Raw genomic sequence first — 27,863 nt, forward strand, 5'->3', positions numbered from 1 at the left:
ATAAAATTCTTCGCAGAAATTCAATTCTGTTCAAAAATTTTTTTAAATTCTCATCAAAATTTAAATTATTTTTAGAAATAATTAAATTCTTCTCCGAAATTCAATAATTATTTTCAATAATTTTTCTCAATTCAATGATTTTCAATATTTACTATTTTCATAAAATTTTCCAAAAGAATTCAATTATTTAAAAAAAATTTAATAAAATTCTACACAAATTTTTAATTATTTTCAAAAAATAATAAAAATTTCACAGGAATTTCATTATTTACAAATTTTTTTATAAATTTCTTCGCAATCATTCAATTACTTTCATAAATAATAAAATTTTTACAGGGATTCAATTATTTTCGTAAATAATAAAATTCTTTTTAGGAATTCAATTAATTTCATAAATAATAAAATTCATTGCAGAATTTCAATTATTTTTAATAAAAATTTAATTAAAATAAAAATTTTAACTTAAAAGTTTTATTAAAATTCGTCAAAAGAATTCAGTTATTTAAAAATTTGTTGATAAAATTCTTTATGAGAATTCAATTTTAAGAAACATACAATTATTCAATAAATTGTTAAGTTTGTATTTAAATAATTGAATTCTAGTAGAATATTCTAATAACAATTGATTAAAAAATGAATTTCAGTTAAAATTTTAGATTATAATTGAATTTTAAAAGCATTTGATCGTAAATTTGTAGAAATAATTGTATTTTGAAAAAGTTTCAGATTAAAATCTTTAAAAATTTAAATTTTTCATATTTTTAACTAACAATTTTGTGAAATTAATTTTTTTTGAAAAACTTTAATTACGGATTTTTTTTGTAATTATTTAAAGTATTTATTTTCTAATATATATTTAATTTAAGAATTTACGAATAATTTAAATTTTGTAAAATTTTATTGTATACAAATGAATTTGAAAATTCTTAAAGAACTTTTTCAAAAATTATTAAAAATAATGGATTTATAGAAGATGTTTAGTTAAAAATTACGAAAAAAAATTCAATTTTGTAAAAGTTACAAATTATTGCAAAAATTCAATTATTTTCAAGAGTAATAATATTCTTCGCAAAAATTAAATATTGTTCAAAAGTAATAAAATTCTTCTTAGGGATTCAATTATTTTCGCAAATAATAAAACTCATTGCAGAATTTAAATTATTTTTCATACAATTTTAATTGATTTTCTTAAAAAAAGTAATTATTTTCATGCAAGTTTTAATAAAATTCGACAAAAGAATTCAATTCTTTAAAGATTTGCTGATAAAATTCTTTATGAAATTTAAATTTTGAGAAACATTCAATTATTTAATAAATTATTTACTTTTGTATTTAAATAATAGAATTCTTGTAGAATTATCTAATAAAAATTGATTTAAAAATGAATTTCAGTTAAAATTGAATATTAAAAGCAATATAACGTGAATTTTTAGAAATAATTGAATTTTGAAAAGGTTTCAAATAATTCGAGTAGAATTTTCTAATAAAAATTGATTCTTGGTTTAAAGTTTTTATTTTCTAATATATATTTAATTGAAGAATTTACGAATAATTGAAAATTCGTAAAATTGAATATTGTAAACAAATGGATTTGAAAATTGTCAAAGAACTTTTTCGAAAGTTATTAAAAATAGTCGATTTAAAAAAGAATTTTAGTTAAAAATTCTTGTAAATAATAATTCTAATTTTTGAATGAGTGTTTTTTTAAATGCGAAAGTTTGCCCTTCTACATTTTATTATTTTTTTCAGCTGGATTGAGAAACACGCGGAATTAGCGTATGCATGCCGATAATGATCTCGGAGCTTCTTCTAATCCCGGGAGCATCTTAACCTTGGATGTGCTTCGGTTCCTAGGTGGCATTTCATCTTGTACATCGACCAAGGGTTGTCTGCACTATTATTAGAGGAACCAGAGGAAACTATAGGCCAGGTTTTCTCACTCTGATGTTTGGCATCTTCAATTTGAGAAGCATCTTTACAACCTGGAGGTCAAGTTGCTGATTGTCAGGAATTCTGATTAGGTACTATGTATAAACTTTTTTCTCCCATCAAAAAAATTACATCCATAAATTATTTTCAATTATTGAATTTTATTTCGTTTATATTCAGTTTCATTAAATTTTATTTATAGTTAAAACTGAAATTTGAAACCAATACTGAATTTTGAATATTTAATTTTGTTGGTAAATGTATAAATTGCCACAAACGGAAAGAAGTGTGGGAATTTTTTTGAGGAAATCTAATTAGTCTTTGCGGGAAGTTAAAGAAATGAATGGGAGGAAATTAAAATTGAAATAAGATATATGATGTATCAATCAGATATAGTCGTTGGGGTTTTCAAGTTGGGACCGAAAGGCAATTACTCGTTCAAGTAGCCAAAGTCATTTACCCTCTTTTAATTAACTAGCATTTCACTTGCATTAATTATCCGTTTAGTACATAAACCCTATAGGTAGAAATGATAGAGGAAGGTATATAACATAAACTCTAGAGTCGTGTATCATTCGACAGATTAATGATTTTACTTTCGTTTTGCGCACGTATATAAGAAAATATATAGAACTGTGACTCGTTGTTACTTTGTAAAATGGAAAAGTAATGAATTCCACTTTCATGCGACCAGGGTTCCTATCGAAGTCAAGCACACGCTCTTATTCATCAGGGTGAAAACAAAACAATTCATTCGTGATATATTCACTTCACGAAACTCACAGAGAGTCATTCTTGTTTTCTCAAAAGAAAACCATTTCCGTTTTCTTTCTTTTCATTAGTGAAATATACTGTCACTAGTTTTTGAATATTCTTGTCTAGATTTCGAATTTGATTTTCTTCTTCTCCTTCTTCTTCTTCATCAATTCTGAAATTGAAGAAATATTCCAAATTTAGAAAATAAATTTTTCTTTCGAACATAAAAAATAAAAAATGAAATAAAATTATTTTTTAATTGCTATAAAATTTAACATTTTGAAAAGTTCAAACAAAGTTTGAAAAAATCTCGCAGGGTTCACAGTTGGTTCTTTTTTTTCTCTTTTCTTTTTTTCCCTCGAGTTCTCCCCTTAAACTTAATTTTTCAAAATCATAAAATTATGACTTATAAATTATTTAATGGATAATTTTACATAAATATTTCTAAATTAATTGAATTTTAAAAGAGTTGCGTTTTCAATTTTCATAAATAACCTTTTAAAAGGTTTTAATTTTAAATTTTACAAAATTTCAATTTTGAATGAATTTAATTAGAAATTTTAAAGAATTTAGATTTTTGAAAAATAGAAATTAAACTTAACGCAAAATTACAATTTTAATCGAATTCAATAAATTATTACTTATGGATAAAAATAAATGAATAAAAAACAAATTTAAATACCTATGAATTTTAGTTAAAAAAATTTTAATTTTTTTAGAAAAGTTACAAATGAATGCAAAAATTTAATTATGTTCAAAAATTTAAAAAAAAAATACTCGTCAAAATTTGAATTATCTTTATAAATAATGAAATTCTCCTTCAAAATTCAATTATTTTCAAAAATTTTCCTCAATTCAATGATTTTTAATATCTACTATTTTAATAAAATTGTCTAAAAGAATTCAATTATTTAAGTGAAATCTTAATAAAATTCTACGCATACACTTAATTATTTTCATATAAATAATAAAAATTTCCCAAAAATTCAATTATTCACAAATTTTTTATAAATTTCTTCTCAATTTCGCAGTTTCAATTATTTTTATAAATAATAAAACTGTTCTCAGTAATTTAATTATTTTCATAAATAATAAAACTCACCGCAGGATGTTAATTATTTTTAATACAATTTTTATCGAATTCCTTAAAAAATGTAATTTTATTCTTAAGAATTTTATTAAAATTCGACGAAAGAAGTCAATCATTTAAAAATTTGTTGATAAAATTCTTTATGAGAATTCAATTTCAAGAAACATTCAATTATATGATAAATTATTTATTTTTGTATTTAAATAATTGAATTCTAGTAAAATTTTTAATAAAAATTGATTTAAAAATGAATTTTAGTTAAAATTTCAGGTAATAATTAATTTGATAACATTTTTTTTTCTTGAAATACTTATTGAAATCCTGTGAAGAATTTTATTATTTGTGAAAAGTAATTGAGTTCTTGCAAAAATTTGCCAATACTTGAAAATAATTACATTTTTCGAGAGATTTATTAAACATTGCATAATAAATAATTGAAATCCTGTGAAAAATTGTATTATTAATTAAAATAATTGAATTCTTACGATGAATTTTATTACATTTTTTTAAATAATTAAAAATTATGTGAAGAATTTTATTATTTATGAAAATAATTGAATTATTGCAACGAATTTTATGACATTTTTTAAAAATAATTGAAATCCTGTGAAGAATTTTATTATTTGTGAAAAGTAATTGAATTCTTGCAAATTACAAAATTTTTTATTTTCAAATATAAATTTTTTAAATAATTTCATAATAAAAATTTTTAAAATTCACTTATTAAGTACAAAATTAATTATTACTGTTCATATTTTCAAAAATTTTAATAAAATTTTACGAAAGAATTTAATTACTATTTCAAAAAATGCCATAAAATTCAATTTCAACAAGAATTTTAAATTCTCTAAAAATAATTCAATTATTTTCAAAATATTTTTAAAAAATTTTTTATAAAAATTAAATTACATTCAACGCAATTTTTAAACATATTTGACAAAAAAATTTAAAGAAATCAATTATTTTCAAAAAAATAATAAAATTCTTGTGATGAACTCAAAATTTAATTATTTTCGAAACAACTTTCATTGAATTTCTCAAAAAAATTTCATTATTTTAAATATTTCTATAAAATTCTTCATAACAGTTTAATTATTTCTTAAAATTTTAATCAATTCTTCGGAACAATTCAATTATTTTTATAAATAGTAAAATTCTTCGCAAAAGAATTCAATTATTTTAATTAAAATTTTAATAAAATTCAATTGCTTTCAAAATGTTCAATTAAAATTATTAAAGTAACTCCATTAGTTTAAAAAAAATTTAAAGAAATTCTTCAAAAGAATTTAATTAGGATTTTTATAAATTTTAATAAAATTCTTCGCGATAATTCAGTTATTTTTCTAAATAATGAAACTCTTTGTAGGAATTCTATTATTATTAAATTTTTTGATAAAATTCTTTGCAACAATTCGATGATTTTCAATACATTAATTTTAAAATTGAAAATATTTGAAAAGGAAAATGCGAACAGATTACCGGAACATGTACTTCATTATTATTATTAATTTTGATAAATTATTATATTCAAAAGGTTTGAATTTGAAATTAAAAATCTTTCTTTCCTGTAAAAAAATAATAATGATTAAATATTTATTACCTTTATTTAAAAAAGAAGTTATTGATGTTTTTTAATAATTTTATAATTAAAGAAATTTGTAAATAAAAGTAATTATTTAAATTATTATTATTATTATTATTATTATTATTTATTATTATTATTTTTTTGAGTACTTATTAATTTTTAAAGTGAATCAGAATATTCTTTAGGAAAAAATCAATATTTTGTTTTTAAATCAAGGAAAAGTCAAGGAAAAACAAAATTAAATTTTTGTGGCAACCCTGTTAAAAGACCGCAAGGTGTGATTCCTAAAACATTAAATTGTAAAAAGTAAATGAAAAAAAATTCGATTGGCTCAATAGAAGAATACCTATATGAAATACGAGTACATATACCTTTTTTTTCATTTGAAACTTGATGACACGTTCAATTCAATTTGAGAGGGAAAAGTAACGGTTATATCGCGCGCATCGAATATTCAAAGAGATATAAACTTATATACATTCTCGAATAAATCGGAAAGAAAATCATACAAAAACATACATAGACATTTGTAAACACTTTTTTTTCCACAGGCTCGATTTCCGATTCCAAAAACTTTCTAAGCGAAAAGAAAATTATTGCGATCGATGTGTTGTTTCAAAAAAGAAAGTCAAATGAAAGTGATGTAAGTTGCGCGCATACAATTGTCATTTGACATTCCTTTTTGTATAACATTTTACAAACCAAACACACAAGAAAGTTCATTTAGAAAATTAGCACGTGAGTTTAATAAAATTTATAACCCTATTGTGTAAATGAATTTTTTATCACCGCGTACGAAAAGAAAAAATTTCAGTTTCACTTTTAATTAATTGTCTAATCACTGTTCTGGATTTTTTTCTTTTTTTTCTCTCATTTGACATACGGGTATTTATCGTTTAATTTAATTGCAAGTAAATTTTGTATATACTAAACAAGATCCTATATATATTGCCACACTTTGATGGTGACAGAAAATAAATGTTTGGTCTGGATAAATCGTTAACAGAAACCAGATCCTTGTTAAATTACGTCGACGTTTTAAAATATATGAATGGGGTCTCGTCGCGGTTATTGCGAGAAAGAAGAGTGCTACTGATTTAATTAAATGTTCTCGATGGGATAAACCAATTTATTTATTCAAGTCGTATTAAACACCTTTGAATAATAATTAATAAAAGTTGGAATTCTTTTTAAATTGGCTTTTATGTATTTAATAATGTGTATATATACTTTAATAAAGTATATACTTTGATAGAGTATACTTTAATACTTTAATAAAGAGTATAAACTTTATTAACTGTATTTATACTTTATTAGAGGAATATTTGTAATTCAATTTCAATTTTTAGTTTTTTTCTGTTTTTGTTCGCAAAATAATGGAGCATTAGGGCGCAATATTTATAATTCAATTTCAATCTTAGTTTATTTATTTTCTGTTTTTTTTGTTCGCAGAATAATGGAGCATTACAGATATTTATAATTCAATTTCAGTTTATTTATTTTCTTTTTTTGTTCGCAAAATATATTTAATGGAGCTTTGAAAATGCTCTTGCACAACATTGAGGGAGTTTAGATTTTCTTACGAGTTGTATACGTAGGTGCAATAACGATTTTAATCCAACAGTAATTACAGGTACAGTAATGTCGTTCTTCTATATTCCATTTGAGCCAATCGATAAAACTCGCATTATAATGAGGATTTTATGTGACTTGCAATATTTTCTATTTAATTTTTAATTGAAAAAAATTCTTATTCAACTTTTTGATTAGAGGTGAAATGTCAAAAAAAAACAACAATCAGCATTGTGTTGATATTTAACTTTTTGTCGATTCAGTATTCAATAGTTTTACTTTTAAATGTTAATATTATTTTTCACTATTAATATTTTGTAATATTATTTTTTAATATTATTTTCAGGGTGGCCACATGTCAGTAAAGTCAGGGAAATGACAGGAAAAAAATCTTTGTCAGGGAAATTAAGAAAATTGAGAATTTTTTCAACTTATTTTCCAAAAATTGCGACTTTTTTTATTTTTTTTTCTACAAATATTGCAACAAAATACCACATTTTTAGTATAAAATGAAAATTATTTCGATTTTTATATTGCAAAAAATAACTATAAAGAAATCTTTAAAAAATTATGAAATTCTTGAATCATTTTTTAAGATTATTAAATTTGTCAAATATAATAATAAAAATCGTTTTAAATAATTAAAATTTTGTAAAATTTAATTAAAAATAATCATTTTTTTCCAGTATTTTGTTACAATTTTGAAAAATCAACTTTTTAGGAATTTTAATTGCAACTATAGAAAATAATTGAATTATCAAAAATTTTAATGAAAAATCTTTAAATGTAAATTTAAAAATAAAAATTAATGAAAATTAGTTTCTAATTTTTAAAAATTCAATATTTTCACTAATTTTAATTACATATTTCCGAAAATTCTAATATTTACAAAATATAAGTAATAACATTTTAGAATTATTTTTAACAACTTGGAAAAAAAGTCATGGTCAAAATTTTTAATTAAAATTCATAAAAAAAATTAATTATAAAAAGTTTTTTTAAATTATACAAAAATTCATTTAAGAAATTTAATTATTTTCAAAAAATTACATTAAAATATTTTTAAAAGCTAATTCTTAGAATTGTTTTATCGTAATTCTTTAAGATTCAATTATCTTTAAACAAAGTAAATAAAAATTTATAAAAATTTACTGTTTTAGATTTATTAAAATTTCGGAGAAATCATTTTTATTTAAAATTCTTCAAAAATTTGATTTTTATTTATATTTTTTAAAAATTCAATTAAGTATTTTTAAAAAATTTAACCAAATTTCAATTGTTTGGTAATTTTTCGCGTGTATATAATTAAAAAACTATTATCTTTCAAAAATGATTTAAAAATAATTTTAGAATTTATTTTTTATAATTTTTTGAAAATATTATATTATATCTTAATAACTTAAGAAAAAAACATGGACAGTTACAATTTAATATAAACAATTGAGTTTTATATTTAAAATTATTGGATTCTAGAAGAACTTTAGGAAAATTATTTAAAATAATTAATTTAGAGATGAAGTTTAGTAGAAAATTGTAGAAAATAGTTGAATTCAGGAAGGGTTATAATGATATATTTTAGAAATTATTAAAATTCATAAATTTTACTCATTTTCCTGTAAAAAGAATTTTGTCAGGGAAAATAATTTTAATGTCAGTAAATTATCAGGGAAATGTCAGGGAAATTTATAAACTGAAACTTGTGTCCACCCTGAATTTTCACTATTAATATTTTGTGATATTATTTTTTAGGGTGTCTACTGGTCCTGGAATTCCTAAAAATGTCCTGGAATTTGAAAAAATTTCCTTAAATGTCCTGGATTTTCAATTTTTGTCCTTGAATTTTCCATATTTTACTTTAAAATATTCAATATTTATAATAAATTTTACTCAAACTTAAAAAAATAATTTTTGTGATCTATCAAAAAATAATTCAAATTTGAAGTTTGATTAAAGAAATAGGCATCTACAATATAGATTTTTAACTCTTCATATGATAATCATATGCTAATCGTAATATAAAATAATATTATCTATTTTAATGTCCTGGAAAAATAAAGAATCTGTCCTGTAATGTCCTGAAATTTTAAATCATATTTTCAGTAGACACCCAGTTTTTCTTTATTAATATTTTGTAATATATTTTTTAACATTAATATTTTTCGATATAATACTTTAATATAGTAAACTAAAATTCTTTCTTTTCTTTGCAGAAAATTTCGGGACCGGAGTTTCATGGTGACCCATTTCCAGTCAGAAACTAAAAAATTTCAGACACTTGTGACATTTATGTGTGGAATTTCTATTCGAATCGTGCGCCAATTCATTATTTTCATCACGTGAGTGACTTTAAATGTAACTTTTGCCAAATCGCACACCCAACTCTCGATCCTATAGAATTAACATTCCTTATACACTGTATAGTATTATAATAGTGTATAAATATAAAGTCGTGATTTGATATTCCTCCATATTTGATTTTAAAGTTTGGAAAAATTCCATTATTTATTGTTCAGGATGTTTATATTGGATGGAGTTTATAGTTTAACTTTAGTTTATACTAAATAGAGGAGAAGATAAGATTTATCGTTCGTTTCATTATTACGAAAAGTGCGTCCCAAAAAATTGTGTTGCACATTTTACATCCAGATCAAGTTGTTTGCACGTTTTGCCCGCATTTGCATAATACATATGTTTTTCTCAATAAGAATAAAAGGCCCACACATCTGTAGCTAATAGTAATTTATATATATACGATTTCATTTGAACAACTATTTGATACTATAAAGAAAGCCGACGTGTAATATCATTTGAAAGTTCAAATGCTATGAATTAGCGTAGAAAACTATTATAGGTACAGGTGTGTTTGTGTGTCTGTGGAAATTATGCAATTTTACACATTTTTCTCCTCTTTTGAATTTCGAGAAAAGAAATTAAATTCATTCAGGACGAAAAAATTTCTGTTAACTTAATTTGCAAAACATTTTGTATTAAATTTTTAATTCTGCAAAAATTGACTAATATTTGACATTTAATATTGATTGTAATTTCTTTTTTTCAAATAGAGAAAGTTCGCAATGTTTATGGTTAACGATTAAAAAAATTTGTATATTTTTCATTTAAGGAAAATAAATTTTTTCCATAAATTTTGGATCAAGAAACTAAAAATATAACTATGAATAAGAAAATGTCGACATTGTATAAAAATATTTTTATTCAAAAGTTTATAAAAATTTCTTTTTCCTAATTCATTGATTATAAACGTTGTGAACTTCTTCAAAAAAATTTTTTTCTTTTTCGATTAATTTCTGTTATAAAAAAACAAAATTATAACTTATTACGAATTATTCTTTTGCTTTGATTATAAAATTATCAAATGAATAAAATTGACGTTAATTTTATTTACAGAAGTTCACAACGTTTAAGTAAAGGTCAACGATAAGAAAAGGTTTTTTTTTTTTTATTTTCAGAAGGAAAATAATAAATTTTTTTGAATGGAAAATATTTGCGTCGGAAAATAGTTTTTTTTCTAAATCGTTGCTTACAAACGTTGCGAACTTCTCCAATTTTTTTTATTTTTAATAATTTTTATTATGATAAAAACTAAATTACAATTGTCACTAATTATTCTTTGACTTCGCTTATAAAAAAATGATCAAATGAATAAAAGTAACATAAACTTTACAAAATTAAATTTGGAAAAAAATGGTTTTAGTCATCGATGCATTAAATTTTTTTTACCCATCTGTTTATTTTTTTAAGCAAAACGAAAAGAAAGAGAGGAAAAAAAAGTGTCTGAAAAACGTATATATTTATCAGACATGACGTGGGCGAAAAGTTGGTTTTAGTTTTTATATTTTTTGCTCTTTTTTTTATTTTGTGTGCGGTGTGTTTTCCATAAACTTTTTAAATTCTATTAAGCGTGTGAGTGTGTGGGTGTAAACCCTTCATTTTGCGATAACGTTGCAATGTGCATTTTGTGCGTGTAATAACATTTGGTGGGCAAAGATATGTGATTCGATTACTCATCTCGGTGTATAGATCTCGCAAAATAGAACGGTTAGTCAGACGTCACCATTACTATCCCTATAATATGCTCATTCGTAGATTAAAAATAGAACACATTCATGTCGAAAACAGTCACTGCAAAAATATATTTGTCAATTTATATTGCTTTCGTAATGCAATTGAAAAACAATGTAGAAAAGGGGATTTTTGATTTTAATTACAAGTTTTAAGTGTATTTACAATTTTTATACTTTTTTTATTAATTTTGAAACAGATTTTTTCTTTTTGTTATTTTTTTCTTAATTTTTATTTAATTATTAGTTATTTTTTAAAAATTTGAACACAACATTTTTTTAAATTTAATTTCTTGTCTTAAAAGTCTTTTCTTAATTGTCATATTATTTTCACATTAATTTAATTCAGTTCATTCATTTATTTTCAAATTAATTTTATTCACAATACTAGCAACAATTCGCGCGGCTTACTTCTTACTTACTTATTTAAATAAAATTAGCAACTTTAAAAACAATAGAATTTAAAAAATTTTAATTCAAATTTTCGTTGAAAACACTAAAAAATTGAATTTTGCGGAAATTATAAATAATTGCAGAAATTCAATTATTTTCAAAAGTAATAAAATTCAATTGTGTTCAAAATTTTAAAAAAATTGCAAAAAATTGCAATAATTCAATTATTTTCATAAAAAATAATTAAAAATTCTAGAAAATAATAATTGAATTGAAATGATGAAAATAATTTTAAAGAATTTACAGTCAACAATATTGTTATAATATAAAATAATGATTTTATCACTCGGTCATCTTTAATTATTATAAATTATTAGTTTCAAAAGGTTTGAAATTAAAATTTTTTTAAAATCGTCATTCTTAGGGAAAAATAATAATGATTGAATATTTATTTTAAAAAAGAAGTTTTTAATTTTTTCGAATAATTTTAAAATGAAAGAAATTCGTAAATAAATGTAACAGTACATTTTTTTAAGTAAAAGTTTTTCCTTTATTTTCTAAAAATACAAAAATCTTCAATTTCATTTTCAAAGAAAATTTGTAATTGACAAATAGAATTTATAAACATTTTTTTCTTTTATTTTTAAAAAACTTTGAATATGTAATGTTTTTTTTCCAACAGAAAGGAATGAGTTTGTGAACAATTTTTTTTATTGAGAAATAATGGTATATATCTAAATATAAAAAAATAATAAAAAATTGCCTATGAAATAAAAAACGAGAACAAATTAATAATAATTATAATATTATTATTAATATAAAATATTAATTATTTAAATTAATACCAAAGAAATAATAAAATGAAATAATAAAATAATAAAAAAATTAATAAAACCATTAGATAAATATGAAAAAAATTTGAAAGATTACAAATTAAAAAAGTTTTTAAAAATAACGAAAAAAAATGATTTGTTATATTTTTTGTTTATTTTATAATTTTAAATTAGGTATTTAATTAATTAATTAATTAAATTCACTTATTAAGATAAATTAAATTAAATTTTTGTATTCTTGAAATCGTATTGAATTTATTTTTATTTATTTATTAATTTTCGTAAATGTTTTAATTTTTTCTTTTTTTGTTTTTTTTCCCCTTTTTTTTTGGTGTTAAACTGCGAATTTTGACTTTCGACTTTGTGTGTGTATTATTGCGGGATTTTATATGAGAAAGTTTTTTTTTAATTGAAATGAGGGGTATATATTCTTTTTGATATGAGAGGCATATTTATGTTCTCGCGAATAATTTCTATATGACAGTTTAAGACATGACGTCCGTGTATAAAAGAAGGTCATCTCTCCATAAAGTATCAGTTTTTGCATACAATTTACTTGACAATTGCAATATAAAAAGCATTTTAATTTTCTTATATCCACCAGGACGCGATACTTTTTAAATTGAAAACGTTTATTATTATAACTGAATGTAATATTCAATTATTTTTATATTTGCACGTCTTATTTCGTACTTTGTTTATTATGGAGGAAAATTCTTTATTACCGATGGGAGAATTTCGCGTGAACAGTGATCGTGAAATTTGATATTTTTTTCTGAATCTTTCTTCTGAACAAATTTTTGTATATCGAATTTATTTTGTTTATTTTTGATAAATGAAGTAAATATTTTATTTATTATTTATTCTTAATTAATAAAATAAATAATATTTTTTATTTATTTTTAATGAATAAAGTAAATAATATTTATTAGTTATGTTTAGTAAATAAAATAAATAGTATTTTATTTATTATTTATTTATGAAATCTGTTTTAATAGGATTTTCTTTTTTCTGACAATCGAGTGGGAGGATTTAAAATTTATTCTTTCGAGAAAAGTAGCAGATGGGAAAAAATTTACCTCTCGTATAGCATACGTAAATAGAATTATTGAAGAAATCGTTCGAAAATTACTTTTTAGAAGAATTTGGAAAATATTTGCGTAGGAAATATTGATTCACGTAGTAGCGCTCCCTTAAATGGTTCAATTTCTCAAAAATCTTCAAGAGCAGAGTGGCGCAGTGGAAGCGTGCTGGGCCCATAACCCAGAGGTCCGTGGATCGAAACCACGCTCTGCTAACTATTTTTTTTCTTCATTGATCCTTTTTCAAATAATTTTATTATTAATGTGTTTTTATTATCAATATGATAAATATTTTCTTTCTAATCTATCTAAATTTTTTAATTATTTATCAATTTTGTTTTTACACTGGAAAAAGATTTTTTTATTCAATTTATTATCGAATAAATATTTACTTGAGTCAAATAATTTTTATTTTATTCACAATAAGTTGTATTTAAATCAATAATTTTAGTATTTGAAATAAATATAATTTAATTGACTTAAATAAAAATTATTTTGTACAAATAAATATTTTTTCGATAATGTAGACAAGTGATCGTTTATTTGAATAAAATATATTTTTTTTCAGTGGATTAATATTTTATTGAAATCGATTTCTATTTAGTGCCTGCTGAGTAAAATAAATATTTTGTTATTCAAAGAATAGAAAAACGGTTCATTATGGAAATAATATACATTTTTTGTTGATAAAACAACTTGTCTAAATTTTCCAAATTATTTTATTTTTTCAAAATATTTTTTTCCGAGTATACATTTTTTATATAATAAAAGACTGTTTTTTTGTTCTAGCAATTCAACTCCATTGGTTCGTTTCTTCAACTGCAGTGCAATAAATTAAGTGCGTTTAAGAAGAAGGAAAAAAAATTGAAAGGAAAAGGTAATGTGAACCCTTTAATTTTCACGTCCAGATCGATGAATGGAGATAATGTTCAAGAAAGACAGAATGAGGTAAATGGTATAAACAATGGCATCCGGGAGTTGCCATTCCTCTGTCATTGTCCTCCGATGAATCTCTCGAGGGCGGGAATCTTGAACTCGAGACAAAAACGAGTTCAGAGGTTCATCAGAGTTCATGGGCATAAATTCAGTGGGTGTCGCGCATTTAAACTGGAAGGTGGAATATATATACACCTTTTGTAATACCATTTATTTATTTTTTTCCTATATGAAATCGTTCAACGCAAAAAAATATCCCCTCTGCCTTTTCAAGGAAATAAAGAAAGAGAAAGAAAAAAAAATTCCGATATAATTAAATGTCCGAAACGAGTCATTTGGATACTTGATTTAAACTCTTGTGGTTTTTCTCCAACAACTGACATGACCACCATAAAAATTTTTACGAACGCGCATTGCGTGCCGGACATCACTCCTCAAAAATAAAAGAAGAGAGAACAAAAATTATACCAACGTCGTTATTATTTTACGCTTTACGCGCGACTTTATTTTTCAAGTAAATCTCTCGAAAAAAAAATTTTTTTTATCTCCTTCTCCTTCAATTAATTAACACGATCAATTACATTTTGTAATTATTTCATGGTGGTCATAAAATTTCAGGATTTATTTCAATTTTAAATTCTTTAACAATAATCTGAAATGAATATTCATTATTATTGTTTTTTTTCCAACTCACGAAAAAAATGTGCTCACGCTTTCTAACTTTTGTTGAAAAAATTTTTCTTTCTCTTTTGGAACAACGTTAACTGTACAAAAGGTATATATATATTCTCCTCGTGAAATTTCGACCTGGACTACCTTCCTGGCTCTATTATTAAATTGCCGGCTCTTCAGAGCAAAAATTTTTCAAAGCATAGCCCGTTTTTTTATGGAGCATATATAAGTACCTGTTCTACTTTGAAAAATGAAAAAAAAAATATTACTGCGAACCCGAGGCTCTCAAAAATTGACCTAGAAAATTTCGCCCTGTTCTGAAATTTTTACGTTGAAAAATATTTGAAATATATGAAATATACGCGGTTAAAATTCTAGGTCAAAAAGATTTATATTACTATCGTTTTTGAATAGACGTCAAAAGAGAAAATCGATAAATATTAAATTATTAATAAGCGCAATAATGAATATTAATTCATTATTGCACTTAATGTGAAATGTACGTTTAATTTGTTTCTTATAAAAAAAATTATCTCAAAATTATTCTCAGCAAAAAGAAAAAAAAATTCAAAAAGAATTTTACTGCAAAGAAATTTTTTTTTTTTGTCATCAGGATTTTATAAATCATTTTGAGATTTAAATTCATGTCGTATAAAAAGGATTGAGAGCACGCGTAACCCCGGGTCGCTATTATTCAATGTTTGCATGTCGGATAAAAGATAAATGACGCAGGGTGGCCAGACCGCTTGTCAAGATCGGGCCAGACACAAGGCACTCCAGAGCTCGCTGAGATTCACAACAGTGAATCCGAATCATTCGGGCGCGTGGCACAAAGTGACCTTGTGCCCCTCACTTTAATATAAAATCACCATCAATCATATTATCATATATATTCTCATTTTATATTCTTAAAAAAAAGAATTTCATTTCACAAAAATTCTAATCCTGAAATATGTTGAAATTCTCAAATTCTTTTTTTTTAATCACTAATGAGTTATTTGTGTGTGATGATGATGATTAAAATTCAATTTAATCAAAACGGTAAAAAAAATACCAAATCGAATTACGAAAATAAAATATGGTGACAATTTTTTAGTAATAGATTTTGTATTTGATTCGGATTTTTTACGAAAAAGAAATTTGACGCATTCCTAAGAATGGGAGGAGGGAAAAAAGGGACCAAAGAATAAGCAAATAATATAGATTATTAATAACTAAAAAAGGCTTTAAAAATTCATTTATTGAGTACAAAATTAATTATTATTGTTCATATTTTTAAAAATTTTAATAAAATTTCACGAAAAAATTCAATTATTTTTTTAAATAGTAAAATCTTTACAAAAATTCTATTATTTTCAAAACAATTTTAATTGAATTTCTCAGAAGAATTTAATTTTTAAAAATGTGTTCAACACATTTCGAAAAAAATCAATTATTTTTATAAATAGTAAAATTCTTCTCAAGAATTCAAATAAGTTTATAAATATTAAATTCTTTGCAGGAATTCAATTATTTTCAAAACAATTTTAATAGAATTCCTCGCATGAATTCAAATATTTTTAAATATTCCAATAAAATTCAATTTCAACAAGAATTTAAAATTCTCTGAAAATAATTCAATTATTCTCAAAATATTTTTAAAAAATTCAATATAAAAATTAAATTACTTTCAATGCAATTTTTAAATATATTCGTCAAAAAAATTGAAAGAATTCAACTGCTTTTAGAAAATAATAAAATTCTTGTGATGAATTCAATTATTTTGAATATACTTAATTTTAATAAAATACTCTAAAGAAATTCAATTATTTACGAAACAATTTTAATTGAATTTCTCGAAAAAATTTCATTATTTTTAAATATTTCTATAAAATTCTTCATAACAATTTAATTATTTCTTAAAATTTTAATAAATTCTTCGAAACATTTCAATTATTTTTATAAATAGTAAAATCTTTGCAGAAATTCAATTCTTTTCAAAACAATTTTAATAGAATTCCTCGAAAGAATTTAAGTTTTCAAAAATTAACATAAAATTCTTTTTTTTCTAAAATTTTAATAAATTCTTCCGAACAATTCAATTATTTTTATAAATAGTAAAATTTTTCTTGAGAATTCAGTTATTTTCCTAAATTTAATAATTTTAATTAAAAATTTTGAAAAAAATTTAATTTTATAAACAATTTCTTTCAAGTTTTTAAAATAATCGTGTTTGTTAATAATTAAAATTGAACATTTAATTATTGAATTTTATAAAAATTTTGGAAAATAATTATTTTTTTAAAAATTGTATTAAACATTAAAAAAGAAATTGAATTCTTTTAATAAAACTTTATTAAAAATAATTGAATTTTTGCTAAGAATTTTAATATTTATAAATATAATTGAATTTCTTCAAAATATTTTATAATGAATTAAGAAAAAATTGAATTGTTTCGTGAAATTCTTTATGAAAATAACACAGGTCAACAAAAAAAGACTTACTTTTTTTTTATGAGATAGCGGAATGGTTTCCTATGTATTTTTGGACGCTGAACACGATCCCGACTTCCAAAATTGCCCATCACGTCAGGATTTTGAGAAAAGTGGGGGTAAAGACCTCAAAAACGCTTTTTTGAGGAATTTCAACATTTATTTTCTCTTTAACCTGACGTGCTAGAGACTTCCACAAGGTCTTAAATTAAAGCTTGTAATGTGCACTAAAAGACCAATATCCATAAAATAAAAAAAAATTAAAATTTTTTTCAAAAAATGGGATTGAAGACACCAAAAATTTGTGTTTTTGGATTGCTTTAATAGACTTTTTGCAATTGCTTGGATTCGCATGAAAATGGTTACTTGGGGTTTTTGGGGTCGCTGATTACGAATCCGATATTAGTTTGCAAAAATTAAAAATGGCGGATTCGTAATCAGCGACCCCAAAAACCCTGAAATAACAATTTTCAAGCGAATCCAAGCAATTCTTAATTCTTACATCTGCCATCTTGGTTTCGCCGTTTTAAATTTTTGCAAACAAATATTGGATTCGTAATCAGCGACCCCAAAAACCCCAAGTACCCATTTTCAAGCGAATCCAAGCGATTGCAAGAAGTCTATTAAAGCAATCCAAAAACACAAATTTTTGGTGTCTTCAACCCCATTTTTTGAAAAAAATTTTAATTTTTTTTTATTTTATGGATATTGGTCTTGTAGTGCACATTACAAGCTGTAATTTAAGACCTTGTGGAAGTCTCTAGCACGTCAGGTTAAAGAGAAAAGAAATGTTGAAAATCCTCAAAAAAGCGTTTTTGGGGTCTTTACCCCCACTTTTCTCAAAATCCTGATGTGATGGGCAAATTTGGAAGTCGGGATCGTGTTCAGCGTCCAAAAATACATAGGAAACCATTCCGCTATCTCATAAAAAAAAAGTAAGTCTTTTTTTGTTGACCTGTGTAATTGAAGTTTTGCAAAGATTTGACTATTTAAATAAAATAATTGAATTGTTTCGAGGGATGTATTAAAATTTTAGATAATAATTATTACTTACGAAGAATGTTATTATTTATGAAAATAATTGAATTTTTGCGAAGAATTTTATTGAAATTTTTTCAATTAATAAACAAGAATAATTCATTAGTAAATTAGTTAATAATTGAATTTTTTTGAAGCTTGAATCTAAAATTATTCAAAAATTCATATATGAAAGTAGAAAATGTTGGAATTTGCATAGTATTATTAATATTTTTTCGTTTTTTTTATTGTTGTATTTTGAATCGTGCCGCCACAAGAATAGCAAGTAGCAATGGTGGCAAAAAGTAAAAAACAAAATGGCCGACGCCCTAGAGTTTCTACAGCATTCATTTTTTGAAAGTGTTTATTTCTAATTTTCAATCGGTAGTTTTTACTAAATTCGAGTCAAAACAAGTATCAGTGAAAGATAATTTATAGTATTTTTGTTATTATTAATTATAACTATAAAAAATTGAGATATGATTGAGTTCAAAGACATGCAGTATTGATTCGGATTTTTCTATTGGTAATCGTGACGTCATAAGAAAAATAGTAAGTGTGGCAACACTGATTAGTAGAAAACAAAATGGCCGACGCTTCAGAGTTTTTTCATCATTGCTGCGTGTTAAAAAGTGTTTTTTCCGTTTTTTCTAATATTCCATCCGTAGTTTTTACTAAACACGAGGCAAATTTAGTATAATCAGTCTGAGGTAATTTACGAATTTTGTATTAACATGTAGAAATCGGAAGCAAATTTGCCCCTTAGTGTACGGTATAACACGAAACAGAGACGGAGACAAAGGGGACGGGCGAAGTTGCACTTTTCTTTCAAACTTTACGTTTATTTCATAAATCTTCGATAGAAACGGTAAATTTATTATTTGTAACTATCGACTAACTTTATACTTATAATATTTTAAATATGTTTGGATCGTTTTTTTTTGTTGAAAAAACTCAAAAAGTGTGAAAAGTGGTTTTTAGGTTATGTTGCGAGCTTAAGTAACATTGATAGGAAAATTTTGACGATTATAACAAAAACCATGGGAATTTTTCATTATAAACGCGATTTTTAATGAAAAATGTAGTTTTATTATTTATTTTACATTTACATTGCACATATTTTACACTATTTTTGTAAATAATCAAAAAATTGCTCCGAAAGTTAGTTTTTGGTCAATTGAATAAATATTGAATATTTGGAACAATTTGTTTATTTACGGGTCAAATAATCAAATTATTTACTATTTTTCAATGGAAAAATAATATTTTTTAACATACTTTTTTTGAAAAAGGACAATTTTACTTATAATTTATTGTTCTTTTTTCGTTACAGATGCTACGTTTGGATAAAACTGCGCCGAAGGAGTTATTTTACTTATGAATAAGTTTTTGGGGATTTTACTAAGAGATTTATTCTACTTTCAAAACGTTTTTGAGGATTCTACTAAGAAATTCATTCTTTCAATACGATTTTGAAAATTCTACTGCAAGATTTATTCTACTTTCAAAAAATTTTTCAAAATCCCACTGAGAGGTTTATTCTGCTTCCAAGACAAATTCAAGAATTCTTTTGAGATTTTTCTTCATCTTATTTACTAGAGGTAAAAAAATAATTTAAGATTTTAAAGTAACTTTAATAATAATATTCAATATTAATTATTCAATAGCAATAATAATGAATAATTTAATTTCTTTGCCGTTAGATATTGTCAATATTATATATTAGGTACAGGTTGAAATTTTACTTTTATACTATTTCTAAAATTGAATTAGTAAAATCTTCGTATGTAATTTAAATTATTTTTTAGTTTTTTCTATTTTTTAAATTTCTTTTTAATTTTTTCCTTCAATTATTTATAATTTTTTAATTTAATTTTTTATTTTCTTAAAAATAATTTTCTACATTCTGACTTATTATCTAAAGTTTTGAACGTTCAAATGAACGACGATATTTTTTTTTACTTTTAAATTTATATTTTTCTATAGAAAAATTTATTTTGTATATTGAAAAAAATTCATTACCTTTCTAAGTAAATATTTAATTAAATTTTTTTTTTTTAAATATTTGAATTAGAAAATAAATTTTGTTCATTTGATCGTTCAAAAATTTAGGAAAATACTTTTTGACGATAAGATGTTATTCAAAAGTTTTATAGAAGAAACATTATTAAAAAGCAGTTGAAGATACAATCACGTTTCTGATAAATAAACGATTTAAGAAAAAAAATATTTGTCTAAGCAAATTTTTATAAATTTTAGGTTAAAAATCTCTATATAAATTTTTTTATGGATTATTTTAAAAAGAAAAATTTCTAATAAAAATCTATTATTTTATTTTATTAGAAACTTTGTAAACTGCACTGAGATTAGTGATTTTTTTTGTGAATTTTGAAATTAGTAAAAAGTTAAAATAATTTTCACTAATTCAATTTTAGAGAGAAAAGTGAAGTTCACAACGTTTATGATCAACGATTAAAGGAAAAAAAATTTTTTCTTGACGAAAACAATAAAATTTTTGTTTACAAATTTTTCTTTTTGAAATTAACAAAAATTATGCAAAACATTTTTTATACTGAAATATATAAAAATTTAAATAGAAAAATATTTTTTCTCCTAAATCGTTGATTAATAAACGTTGTGAATTTTACAAACGTTTTTATTTTAAAGAGAAATAAAATAAAATTGAGATTATTAGTTAAAAGTAAAGTTCAAAAAGTGTTTGAAAATTATTTGAAAAAAATCATTTTTGAAGTATCAATATATTCAAATATTGTTTAAAATATTTAAGTATTATTTAAAACAATTTCAAATAATTTTTGTTATTTATTTTAAAATGTTTATTTTATTTATTATTTTAAAATAATAATTTTTTTTTTATTATTTTAAATTAATAATTTTTTTATTATTTAAAAATAATAATAATTAAAATTAATAGTAGGTCATGATAATAATTAGTGAAATTTCATTATAAAATTAAATTAATAATCACAAAATAATAATTATTTAAATAATTGTTATTTTTTAATTAAATAATAATTAAAATTAATAGTAGGTCATGATAATAATTAGTGAAATTCCATTTATAAAATTAAATTAATGATCACAAAATAATAATTATTTAAATAATTGTTATTTTTTAATTAAATAATAATTAAAATTAATAATAGGTCATGATAATAATTATTAGTGAAATTCCATCATAAAATTAAATTAATAAATACAAAATAATAGTTATTAAAATAATTATTATTTACAAGAACATTGTCATCAATGAATGTTTACAGATTTTCGTTCATCATCAGAATTTGAGTGTTTTTACATAAGATACATTACATAGTGTTACTATTGTTCTTGAAGAAATAATTATATAACAAATCCTTGGGATACTTGATGAGCTGATTTTCGAAGTAAATGGACCAAAACGGTTTATTTTGATGGAGGCCGAGACCTAGAAAATGCGATTCGAGATAGATTTAGAGGTTGCAGAACCCTCATACATATACAAACGAAGCTTTTATATGGAACAAAGGACGTTCCTGTTTCAAAACACATAAGAGAACCAATAACACACAATATATATACATATAAACGTATATATATCTCTCTTTGGGTGTGTGATGGGGATTTTATTGGCTTTAAAGGTTCGCTGTCCGCGATGCTATTTCGGCCTTGTGCTCTATCGCTACCTTCGTCATTTAGATTGCGAGAGAGAGACTTCTCGTTCCTTCGGGCCAACATTCGTTACATGTTTGAGAGCGATGTCAGCCACAAATTGAACATCGCTGTGTCCATCATCGCATTCCTCGGCGCTTATCCCTTTCGTTACTTGTTCACAAGGCATACCACTCAAAATAACAACTAACACTATATTCATCTTCAAATTTATAACTTTGCGTTAGAAAAATTTTCGATTCTTTCTTTTCTTGCTTTTTTAATTTTTCTATTCCCTTCGAGAGAGAGAGAGAGCTTTTTCGTTTATTTCTTATTCTTATCTCTTGGTGAGATATTTTTCTTCTGCAATATTTACTTTTTTGGCAAAGGTGATTAAAATTCTTTCAAATCGAATAAGTAATTCTTTTAAGTAGTTCATTCACCTAAATGATGAAATGAATTACATTTCTGGCAGATGTCAGAGAAGGTATATTGATTGATTTTTTGAACTTGTAAAATGAAAGTCTATTTTTGAATGGAACGGCATTTGATATCTATCACACTTTGTACTATATAAATCATATTTGTACAAGAAAACTCCATTTATTATCTGTCGTCTTTTTAATTTCTGTATTCTGAATTCCGAAATTTTATTTTTCAAATTGAATTCTGAAACGAAATTTTCGATTTTCGAATGTTTCGTGAATTTAAATTGAAATTTGACAAAATTGAATTTTCGAATATTTTGTAAATTGAAATAGAAATAGAAAGTAAAAAAATAATTGAATTTTTGAGTATTTCAAATGAATTTTCCTTTTTTTATAAATATTTGAATTCTTTAAAAAAATTTTCAAAAATTATTAAAAAATAATTTATTTAGAGAAGAATTTCAGTTAAAAGTTCTAGTAAATAATTGATTTTTGGAAAAGTTACAGTAGAAATTTTTGATTTAGAGAAGAATTTTAGTTAAAAATTCTAGTAAATAATTGAATTTTGGAGAAGTTACAGTAGCAATTTTGTAAATATTCAAATTTCATAAGGTTTCAAATTTGTTTACAATTTTAATTGATAAAGAAGTTTAATTACAATTAACTGTAGTTGAAAAAAATTATTAAACGTTTGATAAATTTTAGTTTTGAATTTTAATTCAGAAACTTTAAAAAATTAGATTTTTGAAAAATTATAATTAAAAGTTTTTTTGAATATTTAAATTCCCAAAAGTAATTAATTGATAAATTTTCAAACAATTGTCAATTTTGACAAATTTTATTGAAATAAATTTTTTATTTTAGAGAATTTTATTACAAATTTTTAAAAATAACTGTATTTCTAAAGAAAAATTGTAACTAAACTTTCTTTTTTTCTTCAAACAATTTAATTGTCAAAGAACTTTCTAAAAATTATTAAAAATAATTGATTTAGAAAATAATTTGGGATAAAAATTCTAGAAAATAATCGAATATTGGAAGAATTGTTGTAGAAATTTTTTCCTAAATGTCATTAAATTTCAAAACTTCTCAAATTGAAATTTTTTAAAATTTGAATTTTCGATAATTTGAGTTAAAAATTCCAAACAGTTTACTTCTTTCAAAATTGTTTGATTCTTTTTTTTAAATTAATTATTTATTAATAATTTTTTTGGAATTTTCAAACATATATTCAATTGAGAAATTTTCGAATATTCAAAATTTTTGTTAAATTGAATTAAAAACAATCGAATTTTAGTTTTAATTGCATTTTTTTCAAATACATAATTGAACTTTTATGACTTTTCACAAAATTATTAAAAACATAATTTACTTAGAGAAAAATTTCAATTTTAAATTATAAAAATAATTAAATACTCATATTTACATACCTAATAATTTAATAATTATTATTCTAGAAATAATTTTGGAAATAATTAAATTCAAAAGGTTTCAACTTAAATTTTTTTTAAAAATTCCAATTGATTAGGAAAATTTATTATTGTAATTGAAATTGAAAAATTTTTATTTTAAAAAATAATTGTAAATGAAAAAAATTGATAAAATTTTGAATGATTTTAGTTTTTTGAAAATTTCAATTAATTAAAAAAATTATTTTAATTGAAATAAGAAATCTTTTAATTTAAAAAATAATTATAATAATTGAAAAAAATATTGAAATTTTGAATAATTTTTGTTTTGAAAATTGAATAATTGAATTCAGAAATTGGAAAAAATAATTTGTTGAAAAATTGTAATTAAACTTTTTTTTAAAGATAATTGAATTCCACAAAAGCAATTAATTGAGAAATTGTCAAACAATTGTAAAATTGTAAAATCTTTCGTCACATTTTATTGAAATAAATTTTATATTTTGCAGAATTTTATTACAATTTTTTAAAAATTGGCTGAAAATCAGGGAAAAATCAGAAAAAAATATATAATAAAATTTTTGTGACATTCCAGAATAAAGGAAATAACGACTTTTTCACCGTTTGTCGTATTTTGAATGGACTAAAACAACTTTTTTTTGCGTCTTAAAGTCAATCCGAGGTTGGTGATAATTTTTTTGATATTTAGGAGAAAAATTAGCATCGTTTTTGTGATGAAATAAAATTCAAGTGTAGGGAAAAAGGGTTATAAACGTTGCTCTAAATTATATAGTGCAATATAACGGTTGTTAAAAGTGGACTAAAATAGAGAGAGAGAAGGAGAGAGGAGAGTTGGGTGAAGGGAGTGCGTAAACTTTATAAGGACGCAAAACGTGCTCGACGTCTTGTTTAGTTTTTTTTTCTTTTTTTAATTAAATTAAATTCGAGGCTAATGAAGTTATTTTTTCTCTTTTGGCTTATTAACATTCCATCGTCTCACTTTATAGATCCTTCTTTATTATCAGTTTGTGACCTTCAGCCGTCAAGTCCTTGATTACAGCTTCATTTTATCCTCTCGCAATTTGTCGAGAAAAGATTCCTCGAGTGATTTTATTTTTTCAAGTCTCTTCCAAGTGTCACAAAATAGTCACGAATTAAAATAAAAATTTGTCACAAATTATTTGTGACAAATTTTTCTATATACTAGTATTTTTATTTTAATTCCTTACTGAATTTTCTATCAAATTCTTCAACTATTCTTAATTTTCGTAATTTCTTTGCAGAATAAATTTCATTGATTAGGTACTTAAACTTATGAATGAATTCTGAATAATGAATTTTGGTATTAAATTTAAAAATAATTTTTGACTCGTGAGGATTTAAAATTTCAAGGAAGGAAAAAGGGATAATAGTCTTTGGTTGAAAAATGTGATTTTAGAAGAATGGGGTTCAAGGTCGTGAGGCATGAAAAAAGTACATAAATAAATAAAAAAAAAGAGAGAGAGAATAATGGAGCTCTCGAGGGGAAATTAACCAATAGAGGGTTTTGTGAGAGTGATGACTTCTCGTAATAAAGACATAATCGCGAAAGACTCACGGTTTTGTGTTCACATGCTCGCATCTCTCCAACTCCATTTATTCTTGAACCCGTAAATTTCTGAGAAACATAAATTTATTACCAATATACCGCAATTATCGGGCAATTTCGCTTGAGAACCGCGCCGAACGAGATATAATCCCACTATATACATATCCACTTTGACAGAATACTTATTGTGAATCCTCAAAAAAAAAGAAAAAAAAGACTCCTTCCAAAAAAGATTCTCTACTCGAAAAAATTAAATTAAAAAGAGTACCGTATTCTCATTAATGAGAAATATTTAGAAACATTTTTCGAGACTAGTTCTTACTTTTTTTTGGAGTAAAAAGAAAACAGTGATTGAATTACACTGTGTATTTCATTTGAATCTATAAAAGTTGATTCGTATAATAATAGTAAAATCTTAAAGGAGCGGATTTGTGGTTTTTGGAATCGAAGACGTTTCCCGAGACCACAACATTTTACTTCCTGTTTGCAAGGTTATAATTTTCATAGTGATCTATTTTTGATATCAATTGACATCTTATAATAACCATCAGGAAACTGTTTTTTGATCTTATAACGGTTTTAATTTATATTTCCTTTATTTAACCTGTTTTGCAGAGAGAAAAAATTCATGATCATTTATAGTATATTTCATTTAAATTTATTATGTTTAATTTAAAATAATAGTTGAGTTTTCTAAAAATAAATTTTAATTTTATATTATTTATTTATTTATTGAAATTATTAGTCTGATATTAATTATTTGTTTACTAAAATTATTATAATGATATTATTTATTTATTAAAATCATTAAAATGATATTAATTATTTATTCATTTCAAGTATTGCAAGTATTTAATAATTGACATTAAAAGAAAAATAGAGAGATAAAAATAGGTAAAATTTATATAAATAAATAGGTAAAAATAAAGAGAAAGAATTAATATCATTTTCGATGAATAATTTTAAAATAAAAATAAAGAGAAAGAATTGATAGAATTTTCGATGGATAATTTTTTATTTTCAGAAATTACTTCGTATTATAAAGAATTATATTTTATATAAACGGGAAGATAAATACGAGACATTGCTCTTTATGCATAAAATTTTGCAATTTACTGAAAGCCACACTACTTGGAATCATTTCATCGTGAATTTAAATTAATGTCAATAAAACCATCAAGTGTAATTAAATGTTACAATATAACCTCACATAACGATGTAAAATTTTAAAAAATGGATTCAAAAATAATGATAATTTATTCACTGTAAATTCAAAATCTTTATTATTTGGTGATTATTTTTATTGTCCGGTCAATAAAGTTCATCATCGACTTAAGGAAAAATTAATATTGTCATTATTAATTTTAATATTTTTTTTTGAATTTTGTTGAATTCAAAATTATAAAAATATTATTATCATTTTTATTGTTATTACTATTATTAAGTTCCTAAAGTTTTGAACGACAATATTTTTCACTTCTTTTAATTTGTATTTTTATAGTGAAAAATTATTTTGTGTAATATTAAAAATAAAATTTATTCTTCACTTAGTAAATAATATTTAGTTTTAATTATTTTTCATATGTAGATAGTAAATTTTTAAAAATAATTAAACGAAAAAAATTTCGTTCATTTGAACGTTCAAAACTTTAGGAAAATTTATTATTATTATTATTTTTATTCTTAGTATTATTGTTAAACAAAATATAAATTTGATTTGAAAAGAATAATTTTTCTCAACTAATTTGTTTGTTTTTTGCAGATGTTTGTGGATATTAATGAAAAACTTATTCTACTTGCGATGGATTTTTGAGGAGCCTGCCGAAAGAATTATTCAACGAATACATTTTCGAAAATTTTATTGAGAAACGTGAGAGACTGATTCTTCCTGTGATGAAATTTTGAGTCCTATAAGATCTTTCTTCATAAGGTAAAATACAGAATAATTTTTTCAATTCATTTATCACTAAACATTAAATTTATTTATCGTCACATATATTGCATAATAAACATTGAATATAATTCAAACCATTTAAAAATGCAAAAACCAAAAATATATAAAAATAAATAAATTTGTTAATATTTGAAAAAACCGGAAATGATATAAAACGCAAAGGGAAAAATTTGCAAGTAAAATTTGATAAATTTTGATAAAATACCAGAAGTAATTTGAAATGCAACTACGATGAAGGTTAATTGTAAATTTTTGCATTAATTTTCTAATTAGTAGTGAGACTAATGAATCTTAGTATATGCAATGCATTCAATTCATTAAATCATCTATTAATCATTGATTAAATATTCCCTTTAGTGGAATGTTTGAAGGTATTTAAAAATTCATAATTTCAAAGTACAATGATTTTCTTGATTT

The 27,863-nt window shown here is 22.6% G+C and overlaps 1 long non-coding RNA gene and 1 other non-coding gene across 2 annotated transcripts; both read left to right on the forward strand.

Annotated features, from left to right (window-relative positions):
- The first annotated feature begins 1,755 nt into the window (after positions 1-1,755).
- Positions 1,756-27,416, forward strand: LOC122511728. The gene is made up of 5 exons (XR_006302551.1): positions 1,756-2,021; positions 9,143-9,268; positions 14,109-14,196; positions 19,750-20,017; positions 27,255-27,416. It is a non-coding gene; the product is annotated as an uncharacterized LOC122511728 (long non-coding RNA).
- On the forward strand, positions 13,463-13,534 carry Trnam-cau. The gene has a single exon. It is a non-coding gene; the product is annotated as a tRNA-Met (tRNA).
- Positions 27,417-27,863: the final 447 nt, after the last annotated feature.

Source organism: Leptopilina heterotoma, unplaced genomic scaffold (assembly GCF_015476425.1).
Source record: "Leptopilina heterotoma isolate Lh14 unplaced genomic scaffold, ASM1547642v1 Lhet_9, whole genome shotgun sequence".
Taxonomy (NCBI): Eukaryota; Metazoa; Arthropoda; class Insecta; order Hymenoptera; family Figitidae; genus Leptopilina; species Leptopilina heterotoma.